Source organism: Leptodactylus fuscus, chromosome 5 (genome assembly GCF_031893055.1).
Source record: "Leptodactylus fuscus isolate aLepFus1 chromosome 5, aLepFus1.hap2, whole genome shotgun sequence".
Lineage (NCBI taxonomy): Eukaryota > Metazoa > Chordata > Amphibia > Anura > Leptodactylidae > Leptodactylus > Leptodactylus fuscus.
Window position 1 is genome coordinate 104,942,549 of NC_134269.1, and position 24,476 is coordinate 104,967,024.

The 24,476-nt window shown below is 41.1% G+C and overlaps 1 long non-coding RNA gene across 1 annotated transcript in view; it reads left to right on the forward strand.

The window, feature by feature from the left end:
- Positions 1-15,519, forward strand: part of LOC142203340 (uncharacterized) — an 83,846-nt gene extending 68,327 nt beyond the window's left edge. The window contains exon 3 of the long non-coding RNA XR_012716105.1: positions 15,068-15,519. This is a non-coding gene — a long non-coding RNA (uncharacterized LOC142203340). The remainder of the gene's footprint in view (positions 1-15,067) is intronic.
- The last annotated feature ends 8,957 nt before the right edge of the window (positions 15,520-24,476 follow it).

Sequence of the window (24,476 nt, forward strand, 5' to 3'; positions counted from 1 at the left end):
AGAAAGAAATATCATATTCACTCTTTTTTTTCTCAATAACTGACTAATTTATCTTATATAGAGACATGCACTTTGATTTACCTTTAAATGTCTGACATACCAGAACAACGGACACAAGCGCGCACATGTGAACATAGCGTCAGCTTGTCATGCATTGCACAGATGGTCATTTATTTAGTTGCTGAAGGGGAAATGTCTGGTTCACCCCAATGCCAACAGTAATCCGCTCATCTGATTTACTGATTTTTTTAAAGGGGTTGTCTACATCAGACCTCTTCAGACTTTAAGTCATGTCTGTGATGGTTTGCTGGTAACTTTATGGAAAGGTTGACTTTTTTAGAGATACAGTCCTATGAAAAAGTTTGGGCACCCCTATTAATCTTAATCATTTTTAGTTCTAAATATTTTGGTATTTGCAACAGCCATTTCAGTTTGATATATCTAATAACTGATGGACACAGTAATATTTCAGGATTGAAATGAGGTTTATTGTACTAACAGAAAATGCGCAATATGCATTAAACCAAAATTTGACCGGTGCAAAAGTATGGGCACCTCAACAGAAAAGTGACATTAATATTTAGTAGATCCTAGATCCTCCTTTTGCAAAGATAACAGCCTCTAGTCGCTTCCTGTAGCTTTTAATCAGTTCCTGGATCCTGGATGAAGGTATTTTGGACCATTTCTTTCTACAAAACAATTCAAGTTCAGTTAAGTTTGATGGTCGCCGAACATGGACAGCCCGCTCTCAAATGATCTGAAAACAAAGATTGTTCAACATAGTTGTTCAGGGGAAGGATACAAAACGTTGTCTCAGAGATTTAACCTGTCAGTTTCCACTGTGAGGAACATAGTAAGGAAATGGAAGACCACAGGGACAGTTCTTGTTAAGCCCAGAAGTGGCAGGCCAAGAAAAATATCAGAAAGGCAGAGAAGAAGAATGGTGAGAACAGTCAAGGACAATCCACAGACCACCTCCAAAGAGCTGCAGCATCATCTTGCTGCAGATGGTGTCACTGTGCATCGGTCAGCAATACAGCGCACTTTGCACAAGGAGAAGCTGTATGGGAGAGTGATGAGAAAGAAGCCGTTACTGCACGTACGCCACAAATAGAGTTGCCTGAGGTATGCAAAAGCACATTTGGACAAGCCAACTTCATTTTGGAAACAAAGATTGAGTTGTTTGGTTATAAAAAAAGGCGTTATGCATGGCGTCCAAAAAGAAACAGCATTCCAAGAAAAACACTTGCTACCCACTGTAAAATTTGGTGGAGGTTCCATCATGCTTTGGGGGCTGTGTGGCCAATGCCGGCATCGGGAATCTTGTTAAAGTTGAGGGTCGCATGGATTCCACTCAGTATCAGCAGATTCTTGAGAATAATGTTCAAGAATCAGTGACGAAGTTGAAGTTACGCCGGGGATGGATATTTCAGCAAGACAATGATCCAAAACACCGCTCCAAATCAACTCAGGCATTCATGCAGAGGAACAATTACAATGTTCTGGAATGGCCATCCTAGTCCCCAGACCTGAATATCATTGAACATCTGTGGGATGATTTGAAGCGAGCTGTCCATGCTCGGCGACCATCAAACTTAACTGAACTTGAATTGTTTGTCCAAAATACCTTTATCCAGGATCCAGGAACTGATTAAAAGCTACAGGAAGCGACTAGAGGCTGTTATCTTTGCAAAAGGAGGATCTACTAAATATTAATGTCACTTTTCTGTTGAGGTGCCCATATTTTTGCACCGGTCAAATTTTGGTTTAATGCATATTGCGCATTTTCTGTTAGTACAATAAACCTCATTTCAATCCTGAAATATTACTGTGTCCATCAGTTATTAGATATATCAAACTGAAATGGCTGTTGCAAATACCAAAATATTTAGAACTAAAAATGATTAAGATTAATAGGGGTGCCCAAACTTTTTCATAGGACTGTATATACCGTATATACTTGAGTATAAGCCGACCTGAATATAAGCCAAGGCCCCTAATTTTACCACAAAAAACTGGGAAAACTTATTGACTCGAGTATAAGCCTAGGTCGGAGTTTTTGGGTGCAGTAGTTGCTGGGGTAGGGGAAGGGGTGTTTTGGTTGTCTGTCTGCCCCTTCCCTGAGATTGAGGACTGGGTTTTTTTTTTCTCCCACTTGGAATTCAGCCTGGCTGAATATAGGGTATCTGCAGTGCTCCTATTAACCCCTTCCTGACGGAACAGGAGCACTGTAGATACCCTATATTCAGTAGACCGGGCACTTTCAGACACAGGGATACCTAATGTGTATGTGTTAAACAGTCATTTTCTACTTTTATGTGTATAATAGGGAAAGGATTGATTTAGAACTTTTATTTACTTTATTTTTTTTCTTATATTTTTTTATAGCTTCTTTTCTTTCCCACTATTTTATGGTAGATTCTATGCAGTATATTGAGGCTGGTCATAGACCACCCCTCCCCTCCCCCCCAAAAAAAATTATAATTTTTTTTTTGCTTGACTCGAGTATAAGCCGAGGTGGGCTTTTTCAGCACAAACACTGTGCTGAAAAATTCGGCTTATACTCGAGTATATACGGTACCTATAATTTTGCTTCCATCCTGCAAAACAAATGTAAAAATTGTTATCTTTCATGGACAAAGCGCTAATATAAGTATATTGTATGTCAGTGAAAAGTAAAGTGCTCATAGGAACACTGCAGGAAAATGAACAAAATTAAAAGGTGAGTGCCATATGTATTTGTAACATCGATAACTTATGGCACAGGTTCTAATTGTATTTGCATCTGACAACACATCAGAATCCAACAAAATCTATTAAGTCAGTGGAATCCAACAATGTTTGTTGTAAACTGAAATTCATAAGCAAGTTGTAAGGGAATTGCTAAGACAGCAATTCCCAGAATTGTTAAACCCTGGGAGGGGCACAAGAGACAGTGAGCCCTAAGCTGAAGCCCCCCGCTTTCCTTTCCTATTGCCAGGCCCTATCCTAGGTAATAGGCGACAACCACGAGGACAGTCCCTCCCTGAATATGTGAAACACAAAACGCAGACAAGACAAACAACAACAAAGGGAGGTCAACTAGCCAGGGTTCGGTAACAGGAGAGCGATGCAGTGCCGAATCGGAGTCAAGAGAATAGTCAATGAGGGAAGCCAAAGGTCAAGGATAATAGTATATGCAAAACAGGGACAGTAAGAGCAGGTATGCACACGGCAATAACAAGCACTGGTGTGAATGGGAACCAAGGCTAAATAGGGAGGAAGAACCCGCCCATGGAGTTCACAGAAAGGCAGCTGTCAATCAAAGGGCAAGGCCAGATTAACCACTTAATGGACAGAGGCAACATAGGCAGAAGACGGGTGTGGTGCAAATGCAATCACAGAACTACAGCCGAGTTCACACAGTGCGACCAAAAACTTTAATCCAAGAACCAAACTGCACCCGCCTCCTGCACCGCAGCATGCGAGCAGAGGGTGGTGCAGTGACCCGAACATGCAGAGATGTTACACAAGTCCTGCTAGTGTAATGTCTTATCCATGGATTTCATGTGATACATTATAGTTGAAGTTCCTTGGAGCCCTTTGTTTGTTCAACAGTGCATTGAGGTTGACTTACAGAAGAGCAATGCTTCTCAAACTGAGAAGTAAGCCTCACTAGTCAAGCAACAACTGGCTTGTAGTAAGATTCACCTGTGGAGGTAATTTTTACAGACATGATCATATGCTACACAGCATTGTTTGCAGAAATGTCTGGTTTAGCAACATGGCTGACTCATGGCTTGCTTATGTTAGTGTTATAGTTGGCTCACAAAAACCAATGGAAGAAAAAATAAATATTACATTTTACTATGGACACTTCACTGCATTAGAATGAGGTTGAAAAGTCCTCTATTATTATCTGGCATGGCTCCAGTTATTTGCGATTCTTTATATCTTGAATCTTATACAGGGGTGAACCATTAGTTTCTGCCGCCTGAAGCAGACGTCAGAAAGCTGCCCCCCCCCCCCAGGAGGGGGCTGGGTCGAGCAGAGCGAGCGTCTTTAGCAGGCAAAGAGCAGGCACGGAGAGGACCTGCTCTCTGCCGGAGCGTGAGGGGCAGCTGCTGGAGCAGCACTGCTCCAGTGGCCTCCCCAATCCACCGCTCAGTGACGGTGACCCTAAGCCAGTCCAGGACAGCTTGTCCTGGACTGGCTTAGGTCTGCAAAAATGCCACACTCCCCGTGGCCCTGGCATAACGCCGCCTGAAGCGGCCGCTTCAGGGCGCCTCATGGGAGGTGCGGCACTGGATTTATACATTTCTTCTGTACAAGTTTCTTTGTTTTTGATATTGCTGGAAGGAGAGAATTGGGTTGCAGGACCCAAGGCCCCACATTGTGGAAAATAAGCTTTTTTTTGTTTCAGATATTGTTGCATTTTTTTGAGCCAAAGCCAGGAGTGAATTGAGTAGAAGGGAGAAGTGTAAGAACTTCCTATGTATTTCCCATTCCTTATGTAGCCATTGTTGGCTTTGGCTCAAAAAAACGCAATAGAATCTGCAACCAAAAAAAGCTGCGTTTACGCAATGTGGGGCCTTAGCTTAAGGCTGAGGCCCCACGTTGCAGAAACACAACTTTTTTTTGTTGCAGATTTTGCTGTGTTTTTTGCTGTGTTTTTTGAGCCAAAGTCAAGAATGGCTACAAAAGGAATGGGAAATATAAATTAAATCCTTATACATCTACCTTCTGCTCAATCCACTCCTGGCTTTGGCTTAAAAAAACGCAACAAAATCTGCAGCAAAAAAAAACTGTTTTGCGGTGGGCCCACGGGCCGGAACTGCCACGTGAAAGCACTGCAGGAACAACCACGATGTGAACGCATTGCGGTTCTTCCTGTAGTGCTTTGAACAGAAAGTTCATGGAGTTTTCCTCCACGGACTTTCTGTTACAATTATATCTATGGGAAAGCCACCGGCGTTTCCATAGATATAATTGACATGCTGCGATTTTCAAAACCAGAACCTTTTTGGAAATCGGAAATCCACGCTGTGATTTTTTCCGCAAAGTGGGCATGGAATTTGCATGAATCCCATCCACTTTGCAAGTACTGTAAAACGCTGCTATTTTTCCCGTGGACAAATTGCGTCATTTCCGGCATGTGGGGCCTTGGCCAAAAGGTGTTTTCCAGGCAGATTTTTATTTATTTTATTTTATTTTTTAGAAAGGTCTGTTTGTGCTAGTAATAGGTTAACAAGTATACCCATATACGTTTAGCAGTGTTTGGAATTATTTCTGGATGTCTCTTGCAGCTGCTAGTATCCTCTGCATTTGTCTACTTGGTGTTAGCTTCCTGCTGTGCAGCTTCCTGTGTAGCTGCTACACTAGTTCCGTCTCACAGCCCCCCTTCCTCTCTCACGCCTTTACAAAACCCTCCCTGTCTCACTAGCCTAGCCCCTCCCACCCTCCGTCTCAATAAGCCTAGCCTCTCCCAACCTCCCTGTCTCACTAAGACTAGCGATCCCACCAATTACTAGCCCCTCCCACTCTCTCTGTCTCACTAAGCCTAATGATCCCACCAATTACTAGCTGTAACGTCACCGGATTATCAGAAAGTGTCCCTGGGGTGGTCACATGACCGCTCCAGGGATATGGGAAATTATAGATTTTTTTAAATTGAAGTAAATTAGAAATTAGGTGGGGGGAGGGAGTTTATTTTAGGGGTTTAATTATCAGTTTATCCTGGACAATCCCTTTAAGTACACAATATGGGGTTGTTACTGGCAGAAGAAAGGTAGAGAATGTGCACTGGTTCCGAAATGAAAAGCAAGTTCAATATTTAGTGGGGGCTTGGAGAGATAGAAGATTCAGTAGATGCTCCCCTGATTCTCTGCTGTGTATCTTATCAATTGGTCACATGTTTTGTCTGAGACAGACATGACTTGTAGCAGGTGCACTTGGAGTAGTTTTAGGCTGTAGATGTGTGTATCACCCATTGAGCTCAGGGACTGGGGGGAATGGTTAGGGGAGCGTTTTGTGGGTGGGGTGAAAGAGTGTTTTGATGGGGATGGTTTGTCTCTTGTATGTGTAACATACTTCTCAATTGTTTGTAGTATGATAAACACTAGAGATGAGTGAACACTAAAATGTTCGAGGTTCGAAATTCGATTAGAACAGCCGCTCCCTGTTCGACTGTTCGAACGGGTTTCGAACTCCATTATAGTCTATGGGGAACATATACTCGTTAAGGGGGAAACCCAAATCCGTGTCTGGAGGGTCACCAAGTCCACTATGACACCCCAGGAAATGATACCAACACCCTGGAATGACACTGGGACAGCAGGGGAAGCATGTCTGGGGGCATAAAAGTCACTTTATTTCATGGAAATCCCTGTCAGCTTGCGATTTTCGCAAGCTAACTTTTCCCCATAGGAATGCATTGGACAGCGCTGATTGGCCAGAGTACGGAATTCGACCAATCAGCGCTGGCTCTGCTGGAGGAGGCGGAGTCTAAGATCACTCCACACCAGTCTCCATTCAGGTCCGACCTTAGACTCCGCCTCCTCCGGCAGAGCCAGCGCTGATTGGCCGAAGGCTGGCCAATGCATTCCTATGGGTATGCAGAGACTTAGCAGTGTTGAGCCAGTTCTGCTCAACTACACCGTGTGCCGGTCAGCCCATCTGATATAGCAGATGTAGCAGAGCCGAGGGTGCACTGGAACCCCTGTGCAAACTCAGTTCACGCTAATAGAATGCATTGGCTAGCGCTGATTGGTCAATGCATTCTATTAGCCCGATGAAGTAGAGCTGAATGTGTGTGCTTAGCTCAACTACTCCACCGGCGTAGTTGAGCTAAGCACACACATTCAGCTCTACTTCATCGGGCTAATAGAATGCATTGGCCAGCGCTGATTGGCCAGAGTACGGAATTCAACCAATCAGCGCTGGCTCTGCTGGAGGAGGCGGAGTCTAAGATCGCTCCACACCAGTCTCCATTCAGGTTCGACCTTAGACTCCGCCTCCTCCGGCAGAGCCAGCGCTTATTGGCCGAAGGCCGGCCAATGCATTCCTATGGGAATGCAGAGACTTAGCAGTGCTGAGCCAGTTCTGCTCAACTACACCGTGTGCCGGTCAGCCCATCAGATGTAGCAGAGCCGAGGGTGCACTAGAACCCTTATGCACACTCGGCTCTGCTACATCAGATGTAGCAGAGCAGAGTGTGCATAAGGGTTCTAGTGCACCCTATATTCGATAGAACACTGTTCGCTCATCTCTAATAAACACAATAGTACTTGGATTTTTACTTTCCTTTCTTCCTTTTTTGTATTGTTATTTTTGAAAATAAATCAAAAGCATTTAAAAAAGCAGAAGAATTTTATTTGGAAACTCCGTTTAATGCTAATACTGTTATCATTGAGCTGACCTTAACACTGTTGTGGGAAGTGAATCCAAATTTCAATGGCAAATGTATTTTGGTTCCTCTATCCTTAACTGTTAATTGCTACAGTTTCACAAATGTTTTACCCTGACATAAAATTACTTAGTTCTTCACATGAAAAATAGTTTTTAGGTATCTTACGTACTAGTTTATACACACATGAAAGGCAGGATTCACCTCTAAGTACTAGTGATACATATGAAAGGTATTGCTCTATTTGCTGTGGCATGAATCTCACGTCACAAGAATACATGGAATGTAACGTGTGCTCTGGATACTCCCCTTCACACAAACAGGAATGTCTTTTAAGACCTGTGGGACAAACAAGAATTTATAAACATTATAATACACACACGCATATATATAGTATTAGTTTCTATGTGGAGCAGCTAGTTATAATGAATCACACATTGGATTTAAAGGGAGTGTGTCATCATAAAGGATATAAAGTAATCACAGTACCTTGTAGGGCTCTCTGCCCAGTTTACAAAGATGTATTTCTTATGTAGGACCACCACTCTATTCTTGTTTTTTTTTATCCCTATGCAAATGAACAGAAAAGGGCTTTATGGGCTTTGCTTTCCATCAATAGGCTTTACTCTTTGCTGCTGCTAACTGCTGCTCATCTGCTCTCACTAAACGTACTGTGCATTTCTGACGATAACACATGCACAGTACAGTTAGCGGGCAGAGCTGAGCAGCAGATAGTAAAGCCCATTGATGGAAAGCAACGTCCCTAAAGCCCTTTTCTGATCATTTACATAGGGGTAAAAGGACGATTTTTACAAGAATGGAACAGCGGTCCTGAATAAGAAATACATAATTGTAAACTTAGCTGACAGCTCTAGAAGGGGCTGTGATTTGTTTATATCTCAGTGATCTGCTGACAGACTCCCTTTAAGCCTCTCTTTTATTTTAGTAGGATAATGTAGCAAACTGTTTTGCATGTGATAGCACACACATGGAACACAGCTGAAGGAACAGAGTGTACAAAAATAACATTGAAATAACTTTTTTTTTTTTTTAAACACTTTTCTATTTATGGAAAGGATTGGTACTTTATGGAAAAGGCAGACCTTGGAAGAATGTTGACATTCTTTACATGGTGTTTCCTATGTATATAAGCTAAAGAACTGGAAAAAGGGACTGTAGAGGGGAGCACTATGATCTACTTTGGTGCTTAAAGTGAAAATACAGCTGAAGAATATCTGCTAATATATCATAGATATTTGTCAGGAAAAGCCATTGGGTGATATTGTGAGGTCGTATAAGCAGTGATTTCTAGAATGAAGAGGCTGCAGCTTTATATGGAGTACCTCAAATCCTTTTATCCCACTGTCGATTCAGATGCTGAACCTGAGTATAGGGAGAGCCCTTCTGAGTGGATTTTCTGTTTAATATCTTAATATAGACTTAATATACAGTTAGAGATCATATCTCCTTTACAGCTACAAAAATATCACTACTACACTTTCTTACTGTTCCTTTCTGGCTTCAAATACTCTGAAATGAGTGGTGCAAGATGACCAATTCTGAGAAAAAGAACATTCACGTTACAAAGCTTAACAGTCAGTTATGTTCATCCTAAGTAAAAAAAAAAAAAACATGACAGAAAAAGCTTCCATCGTGTGTTTTTTAAAAAAATGTATTTAAATTTTCAACAAAACATTAACAACAACATTAACAAGTATGAAGACCCTCAAGACAATCAACAAACAAAGGAGTTACGTGAAATAGTAGATATATGTTGAATTTGAGAATGAAATTAGTCCCAGGCCCCCCCACCCCATAGAAGCACTTAAACCCATAAATCCCATAATCCTCCCTAGGTCATCCTCAAGTTACTCAAAGTGCTTTTCCATCACTCCACCAGATTCCAATCAGTGAGGGTGAATGGGGACATCAGTGTCTGATCAGCTAGATGCGTCCAAATAAAAGATATTCACTTCACCAGAAACTTTTTTGTAGCAGAATTTTTGCCTGCTCTGCCTCCAAATGCCTCTTTTTGATATACAAACAATAGCATTTGTCTCTCAAAATTGGTAAAAGTGGCCAACCCCTTTCATTTACCATAACTTGGTATGTTCATAGATGAAGAGAAGAGACATCTTTTCAGACAGGCCTATCACAATTCCTAATGTAAACCCATCTGCAGTTAGAAACCCTAAAACGACCCCTCCTCTGTTCACGCTCCCGCATTACCCTACGGGATCTGATTCCATATATGACTAACTTTTTGTGTCAGGGCACCATCTCTGCACTAAAGGACACAGACTGGCGATGGCTCGTACAGCTTTATTTATGTGCAATGAAAGTAACCTCTATCTATTCTATGCCGCTCCTGCTACCTCTTGTGTCACTCCCTCCACCTCATAGATAGTAAGCTCTTGAGAGCAGGGCCCTCAGTCCCATTGTGTGAATTGACTATTACTCTCTAATGTATCTTTTTGTCTGTATATGAACCATACAAATCGTAAAATGCTGCGGAATGTGTTTACGATATATAAATAAAATATATTATTATTATAGAGCAGAAATCCCTAATCTTTTATAAGGCAACTTTACAATATAGCAGGTGCTTTAGTGAGAAGAAAATGGCGATCAAAGATATATACAATTGATATATCTTTAACCCTATCTTTAACTGTCAGTGATCTCCTTGGTCCTACTAAAACATAATAGTGTCTAGACTTGCCTCTGCTACATACCTTATCAAGTTCCTGTGTAGTTGTGATCCTTTTGTGCTGGAGCAAAACAATGGTTAATTCTTCTAAGTTCTGAGCTGTGTTATGTCTCATTCCTGTTACTTAAACCAAGTTCAATCCTCTACAGGTTTGCCACCCTTTTTGTTACATTGTGTATTTCAGATCCAATTCCTGACTTCTGCTTGTTGTTGACCCTCCTTCTGCTTGTTCCCTTGGATTTACACTTCACACTATATTCCTTCTTTGATATTTGACCATTACATTTGTTCTTGACCTTGTCTTCTCTTGTTGTCAAATGTTGTCAAACCATTGACTAGCTCATGACTATGTTTGCACCACCAAACAGAGACTACTTAGGGGATCACAACCTTGGGCTTCTGTGTAGAGAAGTCCATATCTCCATGTAGAGTTTAAAAGGTGAATTCTAGAGAATCCCTTAGATTTAATACCCTAGTTTGGACATCACAGATGAGGATCCACTTTCTAAGTGTAACAGCCAACTGGTAGGGAGTCATATTCAGGGGACCTGAAAATCATAGGTGGCTGTTGGGCCTTTGCTTGGTGAACACTGCTATGGAGTATATGTTAGATTAGAGAGTTGCTTTACTTTACATGGTGGAGCTTGGATGTTTGAGATATGAGTATTTTCTTAAGTATCTTGTTCTGCGAAACACAATAGCTCCATAACAGGTTCAAAGGTACTTTTTATATAAATAGAACAAGACATATTATACGTAATAAAAGTACTATCTATTTTTAATAGTAGTCATTTCACTACAATAAATGACATTGATGAATGGCATACTGTTTGATTTCAGATATGACTAATATCCTCTTCATAAGGATTTGCAGGTGAATGGATATGGAACTCATAATTACAGAGCAGTGCAAGAGACAGTGAATCTGGAGATAAATCAATTGAAGGGAGACAAGAGGAAGTGTCTCAGGGCGAATCATCTAATGAAATATGTGACTCACGCCATTTGTTGGTGGTCACAAAGACACGTGCCCCCAACATAAACCAGATCTCTATTCACAATGAGTTGCTTTTTTATACACCAGCAGGGGCTTTGTGATTCTTAGCACATGAATCACTTCCAGTCAGGAATAGCTGCACTGAAAGGAATGAAGGTTGTGTAATCACTGTTTACTTCAGGCTCCTCACAAGGGTGACTAAGAGCCCAGCGTCCAAGCTCATCTCAGAATGAAAGTTTGGCTGTCAAGATTAGTAATCACATGGAGCAATATTACTCTCCCTGAGCCTCAGGAAGGGACACGGGGGTCACACATTAAAAGTTATAGAGACCATGAAAAATAGTTAACAAATTAGGTTCCTATTGGTACCTTCTTAAACGATAGATAGATAGATAGATAGATAGATAGATAGATAGATAGACAGACAGACATTGTATGCCGACAGCTTAGCAATTTCGTTGCTTAAATGGATTTTATAAAGTTAAAAAAAAGTATTTTTTTTCTCCACTCTTGCCCATGGCCTGTTTATAGCTTTACAGTATTTAAGTGGCTAAAACTGAGCTGCAATACCATCACCAGCCCATAGATAGTAGTAATCTTTCTTGGAAAGGCTGGTTTATAATAATGAATATTTTCATTAACAAGATTTGGTACTAAATACCTTATGTCTGTAAAATCTGTGTAGACTAGTGCTTCTTGTAATATTCTTACTAAAACTATTATAGCAAGTAAGAGCAGGGTACATTGTAGTAGAGTGCTGTGTAAAACAATGTCATCATAGCATAGCTTCGTAGTGTAACAGGTGAATACAGAGTGGTGTGTCTTTACAATGACTTGTTTGATATGCCCTACCCTGTGTTCTGGAGTGGAAAAGTAGCTTTGAAATCACTTAAAACCATAAACCAGTCTGAGACTAATTCATGAAAATGCTAGTGATTAAATCCCTGTGAAAGTAAAACATGCCTACTATGCATCTAATTAATTATACAATATTAATAATTATATATTGAAAAATAATCATTTTATTTTGAAATGGAGGTAACTTTTTCTACTAACTATTATTATCAGCATTATTAATATTTATCAAGTACCATCAGTGACTTCTCCCACAGTGCAACTCATAGGCACAACTCTGTTCTACCTATTAAAGAGCCATTACCTGATCCGGCTTCCAGAAACTTCCCAGAGCCCGACTTCCCGATGACCTGCGCCGGCCAAAGTGACACACATTATTATTATTGTTTATTTATATAGCACCATTAATTTCATGGTGCGTTACATTATTATATTAATTCCATGGTGCTGTACATATGAGGGTTCATATACAGTACACAAAATGTACAAAACAAATATAATACCAACAATGATCGACTGGCACAGTGGAATAGAGGGCCCTGCCCGTATGGCCTTACAAGCTATGAGGAAAGAGGGACAGAGACAGTAGGTGAGGGTAGAGACTGTTCAGATGGTGGTGTGGTGACCGTAATGTTATTGGAGGTTGTAGGCCTTCCTGAATAGGTGAGTCTTCAGGGCCTTCTTGAAGCTTGTGATTGTGGGGGGCATTCTTAAGTGTTGCGGTAGTAATTTCGAGTATGACGGATATATGGAAGAAATCTTGGAGACAGTTGTGTGAAGAGCGGATAAGAGCAGAGTGGAGTAGGAGGTCTTTGGAGGATCAGAGGTTACGTGTTGGCAGGTAGCAGGAGAATAGGTCAGAGATATTTGACGGGCACAGGTTGCGTATGGCTTTGTATGTAAGCGTTAACATTTTGATTCTATTCGCTGGGCAATGGGTAGTCAGTGAAGGGATTGGCAGAGGGGATTGGCTGATGAAGAACAGGGGGAGAGGTGTATTAAGTGAGAAGCATGATTTAAGGTGGACTGGAGGGGAGCGAGAGTATTCACTGGGAGGCCATGGAGAAGGGTGTTACAGTAATCTAAGTGGGAGATTATTAGGGCATGGACTAGCATTTTTGTAGTTTCAGGGTGAGGATGCAGCATCAAAGGATGTTTTTGAGTTTGAGGTGGCAGGAGGTGTTGAGAATTTGGATGTATGGCTTCAAGGATAGATCAGAGTCCAAGGTTATCCCAAGGCAGTGGAACCTTGGGACTGAAGTAAGTATGGTTCAATTAACTTTGATAGCTGGGTCATGAGGTGGGGTAAAGATAATGAGCTCCATTTTCTCCATATTGAGTTTGAGAAAGCGGGAGGGGAGAAAGGAGGCTACAACTGTTAGACATTCTGGAACAACAGAGATGTAAGGTCTAGTCCAGAGAAATATATTTGAGTGCTTCAGCATAGCGTACTACAACCTACACAGCCGTGCACCATTCTGTCGAATTATTTATTTATTTATTTATTTATTTAGTGGTGAATGGATCAAAAAATAAGTAAAATTGCAATATTTAATAAGTTGGCCCAATTGTGTTTATTTTTTTAATGTGACTTTATACTTGAGATGAGGCTATACGAGCCCCGTGTTGTACAGTGGTAAGCCACAAATTTAACTTTATGTAATTTGTAACCAACAGTAGTTTTTGCTCATTCTTTCTATTGTCAATATGTTTCATTGGGCGCTACTATTGTATTGAGAATTTGGAGCATGTTACCTTGCAACTTGTTGTGGATACATAGAATAGCTTTTTTAGCAGAGCATGTAGCTCAGCCTAAGGACATGTGTACAGGTGGAGATATGAAATATGTGACAAAATCTGCATTTGGTACAAGTAATTGGATTTTGATGCAGTCTTGGAGTGAATTTCACCTTTTGGTTGGGAGAATTTTTCAATAATTCAGAAAAAGAGGAGTGACAGACAGATGGAGTATGCCTTTGCACATTATGTTATGTGAGATACCATTCATATGCAATGCATGGTTTCTTTGCTGAAGATTTGTGATCTGCAACCCCCTATTGATAAACCATTAGGAATGCATATGGCTTTATAGCTAATATAGTTCACAATTTGCTGTCTATAATATATGTAGGCCATGTGTATGTTTTTTGGTTTGCTTGTAGAGGCTCTGTGTAGGGTCACATAGTAGAGATTCATTCTGCCAGGCTTCATATGTAACTAGACCTAGTGTGTACGTGTTTGTATTCTTGTAGCAGGTTATTGGATTATTTGCACCTCAGAGCATAGAAAGGAATGTGTTCTCTGATAGTCACAGTGGCAAGTAAACTGGGTTTTAGGTTTTTGTGTGTTTTTTGTTTTTAAGGGCATAATAACCTAATATTATTATTATGGTCATTGTTTTCATGTTTTCAGCTGTATGCTATTACATGTACCTCCCATGATTACTGCGAACTCCTAGATCATTTATTGGGAAGGGACCAGGATAGTGAAGTGCTCATTGTAAGTGAGGTTACTGTTTAATATTCCAGCGCAGGTCTTGAAACCTTACTTTATTTCTTGGAAGAGACAGTACTGGCAGTTTCACTACAGCTTCCTGTGCTGTCTTTCTATTGCTTAGTGCAAATGTGAGTAGGTGGAACAGGCTGGTTAAGTAAGAGGCTGTTGCGAAATCTTTAGCTGTTTGTTACAGCAAGCAAGACTGGAGAGAAGAGCTTATACACTGAAGGCAGAGGTCTGACAGTCCTGCTGTCTAAAACAGGAAGGTGAAGCTGAAGAGAAGGCAATGTATAATCCTGAAATACAAGAAGAAAAACAGAAGAATTTTGTTCTCCTCATTTAATCTGATCTTTATTCATACATCTTATTTTCTTGGATCTGTAAACACTTATACAAGTTAAGGATTGCCTGAGATTGTCACTTAGCATGGCATGTCCCGTCTGAGAACAGGATGGATTCGGCATTATGATGGATGCCTTGGAACTCTTATACAAATCCAACTGGGCTTTTGGATTTTGCCCTGGGTTATACACACATAGTATGCTGATGATGATAGACTGACTCAGTTTCGAGGAATTAGAAAAACAGCTCATTGTGGTTTGCATTGTTGACTTTTATTTCAAAGGATTTGGAGGAGGACCAGGCAGTATAGGAGAAGACCAGACTCCTGAGGGGCAGCACTTGTCCCACATGATGTGTAGAGCAGCATTTCCACCCTTTACCAGAGCACGTGAGATGTCCCAGCCATAAGGGAAAGAGAAAGTAAGTACTCTAGAAGTTCCTGATGATTTTTCAACCACTTACATGTTTCATAGCGTGATAGTATAGGGATGGAGTGCACTTGTTACTACTGAGTGGGTGGTAATATCAAGCAAGTGCATTTCAAGTACCAAAGTCCATTTCCTTCATTCGTTGTGGAGCATCGGTCCTGGAGATAGGGACTGCAGCACATTTCTGGTAAGAGATGGACGTTATTTCTTATCATATGCTTTTTACGTCTCGTAGATTTACAGTGTAACTGAGGACAATTATTCAGGGTGTGCTTAGATTATTGACATAGTGGTACAATGATAATCTGTCAGGATTGTATATCAAAATATCAAAAGATGATAATTCTATTATCAATATAAGTTTCATGTTGGAAATCATTACATTTCTATAACATTTTCAGTTTTGACAAGTATGGTATTATACATGTATATTTTATTATCCTTCACATTACTTGACATATATTCTTTTAGGCTTTTTTTGTCTCTTGAGGTTCTGGAGCTAGTTGTGCCACACTTTTATACAGGTAATTTAAATATTTGCTGGGAAACCGTATGATTCAGTTCCTATCGAACAGCATGTTGCAATTTCCTTCAAGTGGCATCTCTTCCATGAGTCACCTCCGTGAGTCGACCCCCTCTACATTACTGGAGATTGCAATATTGGTTTTCACATTTCCAGAGAACTCACACCCCTCTTCCCTTTTGCTTCCGTTTTCATTCTGAGAAATACAGTTTGCTTTCTGTATTGCTGCCAAAACTTTCAATATAGTCACTTAAGGCTTCTTTCTGACTGGATTTTGCTGTGTCCATGTGCTATATGTGCAAATGTTAAAGATAACCATAGTCCCCATTCACGCAATGGAGGTCAAAAGTGTATCCCCTGTGTATGGCCAGGATAGTATATGTTATACTTTATATTCTGTGAATAACGTAGTTTGTTGAGCTATTAGAAAGGCAAACATTAAAATATATATCCGTACTGAGGGCTGGAAGAAGCGTTTTCCTCTGCAGACTTTGTGCTTTTATTATACCAATCCGGAGAACACCAACATTTCCATAAGTATAATTGACATGCCGAATCCCATCCAATTTGCAGGTACCTTAAATACCTGAAAAGATGCTAAAGGTGATATCCACTTTCTAAAATAGATGTTCTGTCCATAGGATAGGTTAGGGCCGTCCTCTGCAGACTTTGTGCTTTTATTATACCAATCCGGAGAACACCAACATTTCCATAGGTATAACTGACATGCTGAATCCCATCCAATTTGCAGGTACCTTAAATACCTGAAAAGATGCTAAAGGTGTTATTCACTTTCTAAAATAGACATTCTGTCCATAGGATGGGTTAGGGCCGTCCAATTAATCGAGAAATGACAGAAACTGGCTATCAATATGGTTAAGGTTAGGTTCACACCTATGCCCGGATTCCGTTCGGGGATTCCGTCCTCCATTCCGCTTGAAAAATGCAGAACTCACTTTTCGGGCGGAAATCCGGTGGACCCCGGGTTGGGTTTCCCGAGTCCCCAAGCAGACCCCAAGAATGGAAACCGGGCACAGGTGTAAAGCGAGGGTAATTGACACGATTTTGCGCGAGTTGGCTATTTCAAATCAGTTATTACATTATTTGCGAGTCTTTGCCTGCAGTTTCATTTAGACCAATATTAGAAAGTGGATAACCCCTTTTAAAGTTAGAATGAACATGTTGAATTGGGTAGAGCCTAGTTGATAAGGTGATAACTGCTAGTATTTTCTCATGTATTTGTATTTTAGGCCTGTGGGTGGAGGTATAAAGTAAATCCTCTATTCAAATACTTGGCTGGTATATGATGTTCTTTGCCACTTGATTGTGTTTTTGTACATTTTTTGTTTTTGTATGTTTTTGTACATTCCAGCAATGGTACCCACATAATATACTAATCTTCTGTACACAGCACATATTTTTCTTGGCCAGTGAATATTATCCATGCTATAGTGTTGGACATGTCGTCATATAGCATAACATGCTCAGGAAGTTATCCCTGTTGGAAATGATCTTCTTTGTCACCGGAGGACGCTCAGCTGATCACCAGGAATGAAAGGGATCTATAAGGTGATTAAACACCCATGACACCACTCAAGTGACCTGTTACTGACACAGCATCCTAAGAAAGTGATAACAGAAACCTCTAACACTAGGGTCACATTAGCACTGCCTCTCTGTTGTTCTGGTCGCTAATTTTAAGTGGAATCTGCAGTGGAGTCTTGTTCGGAGACTCCAATACAGATGTGAACCAATGCTTATACTGTATCTTTTCCCACAGACCTATACATCAGTTACCAGTACTGTAGATATTACAAGTATACAGTTATTACACTGTAGAGAATCAGAAAATGTCCATACGGTGACTTTGATGAAGGAGGTACAGTGGTTGAGATCTGTTCATATAGCATTCAGTGGTGGCAACAGTTTAGGGAATGACTTTGCAGATGGCTGCTACTGCTCCATTCACACAGGAGACTCTCATGGACCCAGCAGTCAGAGTCCCAGCGATCATCCTGATCCAGTTTTCATTAATGTTGTTTGTTGTTTTTGCCTGGTCACAAAGTGAATTGAGGTCTGAAATTGTTATGTCAAAGCAGCAAATATTCTTTATTTATAGAGAATATACAGAGCCATACTTGGAAACTGTAGAATCACTTTAACAAGGTACTGGGATTAGTTTTATAATGAATTTAATGTGGACAGACTCCCTTTTATCAAAATATAGCAATATGTCTTACTGCCCCCTCTTGGCCATAGACTGGAGCTGATCCATTGAGGAGAGTTTTCTAGACATGCTCTATGAAAAGAGGGGTTGTATCATAACACAAACCTGCTAGCATCCCTATGGCCTATACAAACTACTTTCATACTTGGTACTGCTGTCATCTCTTTCCCCATGATTTCCTTACCTGCAATTGCTTTCCATTTCATAAAAATGGCAGCTATGGCAAAACAACTCATTTATACAGCTAAACCCATTAAATTAGAAGGATAACTGTCTGATCAATGGAGTTCTGACCACTGCCCCCCCCCCCCCATCAACCACAAGAATGGAGTCCTGTATGTCCTCTATGAATGGAGTTCTAGGTCGCTCATGCAGGTCTCTGCTGCATTCATCTCCATGGTAATGCTGAGATGTTGCTTGGCTTCTCTTCAGTAGTCCCATAAAGATGAATTGACATGCTGTTTAATTCATATTGGGCACACAGGACTCTGTCCTCATGATCAGTGGTAGTACGAGTGGTCAGACTTCCAGTGATCAGATGGGTAATTTCTATAAGTAGGGGTGTTGGGTTTATTACTATAATATTTCTTTAAGAGAGCATGTTGTATTATACCCCTGAGTTCTCCAGATGAAAACAATCCTGTCCTGTCCCTTTCTCCAGAAATCCAAGAGTACACTGCTCAAACACTGAAAAGGCTAGAACCTTCCAGCTCTAGGAAAGTGGTTTATATACATATTCCTTCCACAATATACTTAACAATTCCTAAATTAAAATGAACATAACACTCCTACAGATTGGATAAGTGCCCATCTGGTCCATACGGTTTCCCTTTAGTGATTTCCAGGTTCAGTAGTCTTTGGCCACTTTAAATATTTTAAGACCCCCATGCAGCTGAGAGCCATTCCCACCACCAAGCATCCAGGAAATATAGCAGGTCATATGGTGTCTAGGTATCAGAAATGAACTTGATCTGTGTGTTGCCTCTATAGCATCAGTAATTGTCAGTAAGGTGTTAAAATGGCTATACTCATTAGATTGGACCAGCTAGTTAGTACATGCCTGAAGAGATTTACCACCACCATCGGCGGTGTCTGGCATTGACTTAATTACACGCATCTTAACTTATTTCCTAATAGACCAAATTCATCTTCTGCATTTTCCAAAATTCATTGGCTAGGCATTGGTAAGTGAAAAGAACATAGCTGTTCCTCTGACTATGGTACCCAAAAGTGTAGTAGGGTATACTTCATTATTTATCCATTGGGGCTGTAATATGCTATGTCCCACTATTTATGCAACCAGGAAGCAGTAAATGGCTTGTGTTACATGTTTAAACACACATAGAAATCTTCTAAGTAACTTTCTCTGAGTGCCAGGCGTGGGCGGCAAGGTCATAGGCAACTTGCTTACTGTAGTTGCTATGTGGGTGTATTACGCTAAAGAAAAGGAAAGGGTGTGGAGATACCAAAAAGAATGGAGATTATTTGTTCTTTGTGCTTAACCCTTTGCTCCAGGTTGTGGCATATGATCTCTTACTTACTCAATCCTGGGACTGACGTAATGATTCATAAATGTACAGTATATGGACTTTTATTCTGTTCTGTCCAGTTTAGCAAAAAAGTAAATAAAAATAAATGTATCCCAGCATAAAAATGTGAAAAATATGCGTAGAAGCCAGTAGGTACATCACAGTATATGTATGCATATTATTTTGTATTACACAAAAAAATTTTCAACGTTGTAGTGTGAACCTAGCCTAGCACCGCAGCATGAAATGCTAAATTACAGTTGCCAATCTTTTTTGCCATTCTCTCTGTCATGACTGATATTTTAATTGTTTTGTTTTAAATTCTCATTTTATTGAAAAGTTTGAAACATTAAAAGTACAAAGGTGAAAAGAGCATCCGTTATAATCATACATCCAAACAATTGAAAAATTGAAAAGAGCAATTACAAATAACAACTTGATGACAAAGACAACAGGTAAATAGGGGCCCATCGTCCAGGCGGCCCCAGTGTCACATTATGCCGAATATGGCAGTAAAGGAAATAAACTGTCCAATGACATATAAAATTATTACATTTTAAGAGTAAGTGGGATTAAACCACCAAAAAAAAAAAGGTAAATAGGGAGGGGGGGAGAGGGGGGGAACAGGTACGTTGGAGTGGGTAGGATGAGGAAATCAGGGAAGGCGGAAAGAAAGGGAAGAGGCAGGGAGACGGTATTCCCATCCAGTCAGACAGTAGAAGAATACAATCATAGGTGTAGATATTCATAGGCTGGCTCTACAGAACGAGTACTAGGAAGTTACAAATATCAATCTGTGTGTATAGACGTATTTTGGTCCAAGAACCACGGTTTCCAGGTTTTCAGGAAATTCTCATGTGTACCTGTGGACCAACTTAAAAGTTCCTCGAAACGAGCAACTTGTGAGACCTTCTCATTCCAGTGTGAGATCGGAGGGGCAGATGGATTTAACCAATAATAGGGTATCAAAGACTTGGCCAGTTCGATCAGATGTGTCTGGAGATTCCTCCGGTGGTGCCTGAAATCGTTTGAGGGGGTGGATAATAAAACAATTGCTGGAGTTAGATCAATAGGAGAACCTGTAACCCTCTGAATAGCCGATTGGATCTGATCCCAATAATCCCTAATGATTGGACAGCTCCACCAGATGTGCAACATGGAGCCTTTTTCAGTTTTACATCTCCAGCATAAATCCGTGTCAGAGAGCCCACGATCATGTAGCCATATTGGGGTTCTGTACCACCTAGAGAGAACTTTGAAGTGTAGTTCCTGTAGCTTGACGCACTTGGAAAACCCATGGGAGTGCTTCAAAATATGAGACACCTCCTCCTCCGTGAATTGAATCTCAAGATCTTTTTCCCAATCTCTAACAAACTTCGGGGTCTCTACCTGAGCAACATCAAGTAAAATTTGTTTGCACTGAGCCAGATTCCATCTTTTATTGGAGGGTAGCGAAAGTATTTGTTCCAATTTAGTAAGAGGTCTAAAGAAGGCTCTTCGTATGGGGATCGATTTCAGGCACCAGCGAAAATGATCGTAATGAAGAGGGGTTATGTTAGAGAGAGTCATTCTTTCCTGAAGTTGCTCTAATGGGAGGGGTTCAAAATCCATAGTGTACAGTTCTGACAAAGTTAAATGCCTCAGTTGCGACCAGAAGCCACCGTAACCATCTATGGGGTTCTTTAATAGTTTTGGTGCAAGCTGAGCGGGACATAATCTAGAGGGAGGAGGGGCTAATTTATCTCTCCACTTCAACCAAATCCTACAAGGGCCTTTCAAAATACAATCCCAAGTCGGGTTTCTAAGATGTCGAGTCTCTGGGGTCCAGAGGTGAGAAATGAGACTTTGTCCATGCTGTAAGTCTGCCATCTCTCTAACTATAGAATTTTGTCTTGGGGAAGCTAAAGAGAGCCATCTCGACAATAAGTTCGCCTCATAGTACAGTGTTACATCAGGAAATTGGATACCACCTGCACTTTTCCTACAAATCAATTTGTCATAAGCCAGTCTCGCTGGCTTTCCTCTCCAGAGGAACCGGAGAAAAAGTGACCTGAGTGAGCCCAAGTATGTGTTAGGGAGATCGATCGGCAACATTTGGAGTTTATACAATAACTTTGGCAAAATATACATCTGTAACAAATTACGTCTGCCAAACCATGACAAGTAAGGGATGTCCATTTTTTGCAAAGAGGATTTTAAGTCATGTAAAAGAGGGAGAAAATTTTCCTTATATAAATTGAGAAGATTGCTGGTTAACTTCACTCCTAGATAAGTGATATGATCTCTTTTCCAGACGTAAGGGGACGAAGCCTCTAATTCCCTTCTAGTTTTGCTCGGAAGAGAGATCACAAGCACCTCAGACTTAGAAACATTCGGTTTGTAGTTCGATAACTTCCCATACTGTTCCATCAATTTAGTAAGTATGGGGAGCTCCTTGGCTGGATCCGTGACCAGAAACAAAACGTCATCGGCAAAGGCTACACTGTGCAATGCCCGGGAACCCACACGAAAGCCTACAATCTCGGGATGTAGTCTAACAGCCTGTAATAACGTTTCGAGGGTAAGAATAAATAACGTGGGCGATAACGGACACCCTTGGCGGGTACCGTTTTGTATATAGAAAGGAGTAGAGAGAGTCCCATTAACCCGTAGCCTGGCATGTGGTTCTGTGTAAAGCGAAAAGACCATCTGGACAAAGACAGGCGGAAAGCCAAAAGATTTAAGGGTGGCTGCCATGAAGGACCAATTGACTCTATCAAAGGCCTTCTCGGCGTCAACACCGAGAAGGACCAATGACTTGCCTGAGGATTTAGCCAGCGCTATGGCATGCAACAACTTATGTGCATTGTCTTTGCCCTCCCTTCCTTTGACAAAACCTGCTTGTTCTTCGTGGATGAGTTTGGGGACAATGGCTTTCAATCTATTTGCGAGCAGTTTAGCCCAAATCTTAATATCCTGATTCAGGAGGGAAATGGGGCGGTAGTTTCCGCACTGCGTTGAATCCTTGCCTTCCTTAGCTATCAAGGTTATAAAGGCCTCTTGAGACTGTTTAGGAAGTTTTTCGCCAGAGATCAGGGCATTGCACAGTGCAGCCAGCTGGGGAAGAAGAACATCTTGCAACTTCTTATAATACATGGCCGTCAGACCGTCCGGCCCCGGGCTTTTCCCTAATGGAAAACTTTGTAAAACATTTTGCAATTCTGGGACAGTAACAGGGGCAAGCAATTTCTCTACATCCTCCGAGGGGACAGTCGGGAGTTGCAATTTTTGTAGAAAGAGGAGTGTCTGTCTATCCCTCTCTTCGGGTGCGTCTGCCTTCTCAATATTATAAAGTTTTTCGTAATAATCTCTAAAGATTCTAGCAATTTCAGGTGTATTACAATGTGTGATCCCTGAGGCATCTTTAATCGAAGAAATAAATGATTTTGCCTTCGCTTTCTTCACTAGGGTCGACATAGTTTTGCCCCCTTTATCTCCATGTGAGTACACACGAAGTTTGTGATAAAGTTGATTCTTAGCTTGTTGTTTCTGAAAAATGCGCTGCAATCTCTCCCTAAGCGCCACTAGATCCTTTTGTATAGAGGCTAACTGTGTCCGTTTATGAGCCCGTTCTAAGTTAGAGATCTGAGCTAAAAGGGAGTCTATTTCAAGCTGCTTTTTCTTCTTAAGCAGTGAGCCTCTCGCTAACAATAGACCTCTGACATAGGCCTTATGAGCCTCCCAGATAGAGCCCGTGGATACTTCATTAGATTGGTTAATACGGAAGAACTCCCCAAGCCTAAGTCTAAGCTCATCTAAAAACACTGCGTCACTCAAAAGCGTCTCATTTAGCGTCCAGTTCCATTCAGTTGGCGTAATTTCAGGTATCACAACGGAGATTGAGACTGGACCGTGATCTGAAAGGGTCGCATAGCCTATATCTGAACCAGTAAGATTGGTAAGAAGCGATTTAGAGCAAAACACATAATCTAAGCGCTGATGCGAGTTATATTTAGGAGAAAAATGCGTGAAGTCCTTGACATTTGGGTGCAAAGATCTCCAAGTGTCAATCAGATGACAATCATGGAAGGTTTTAAGAAGAGAAGCTAAAGCTACTTGTGAGACTGCTGATTTCCCGGTTGAAGTGTCTAATAGTGGGTTTAAGGTGACATTTAAGTCTCCTCCCATCACTATTTCTCCTTCTGCAAATTGTTGGAGATCACTAAGCGTCTGTTTGATCCAGCTCACCTGGCCTTGGTTAGGCGCATACAGGCAAGCGAAGGTGAGGGGTCTGGTAGCCAAGGTCCCCTTAACAAATAAGTATCTACCCTCTGCGTCCATCTGTGACTGTTTACAAGCGAAGGGGACAGAGCGGTGGAACGCAATCGCCACCCCTTTGGACGCAGACGTAGGGTGTGAACTAAAGAACCATTGGTCTAAATATTTTTTTGGAAAATTGGGCAAATTAGTGGCTTTAAAATGAGTCTCCTGTAGCATTATCACTTCCGCCTTCAATTTTTGGACTAACCGCAGAATCCCATGTCTCTTCTGTGGAGAGTTAAAACCGTTCACATTTAGAGAAGTGATTGAGAGCGACGCCATAACTACAGATGCAGACCAAAGCAAGGACTTCACTACTCAATAAAACGTAACACCGTCTCTAGTACCGTAAAGAGGGGGGGGGATAGGGTATAGGAAATGAAATATACGGTTAAGAATGGAGAGAGGGGGGGGGGAAGGAAGGTGGGTCAATGGAAAAAAAACTCTGAAAAACACTAGGGACCTAGATGCCCAAACGAAGTGCACCTACATCCGAGTGTTATCCAATGTAAAATAAACACAATTATAAGAGGAATAATGTTGCTAACAAGAAGATGATAGGGACGGAACAATTTGGAGATAGGTCTGATCGGAATTCCAGCCCTATCAGTCTCCCTGGATACAAACCGCTGGAGAAAGTAGCATAAAAGATACGGCTACTAAGTAAAACATACAACTGCTGAAAA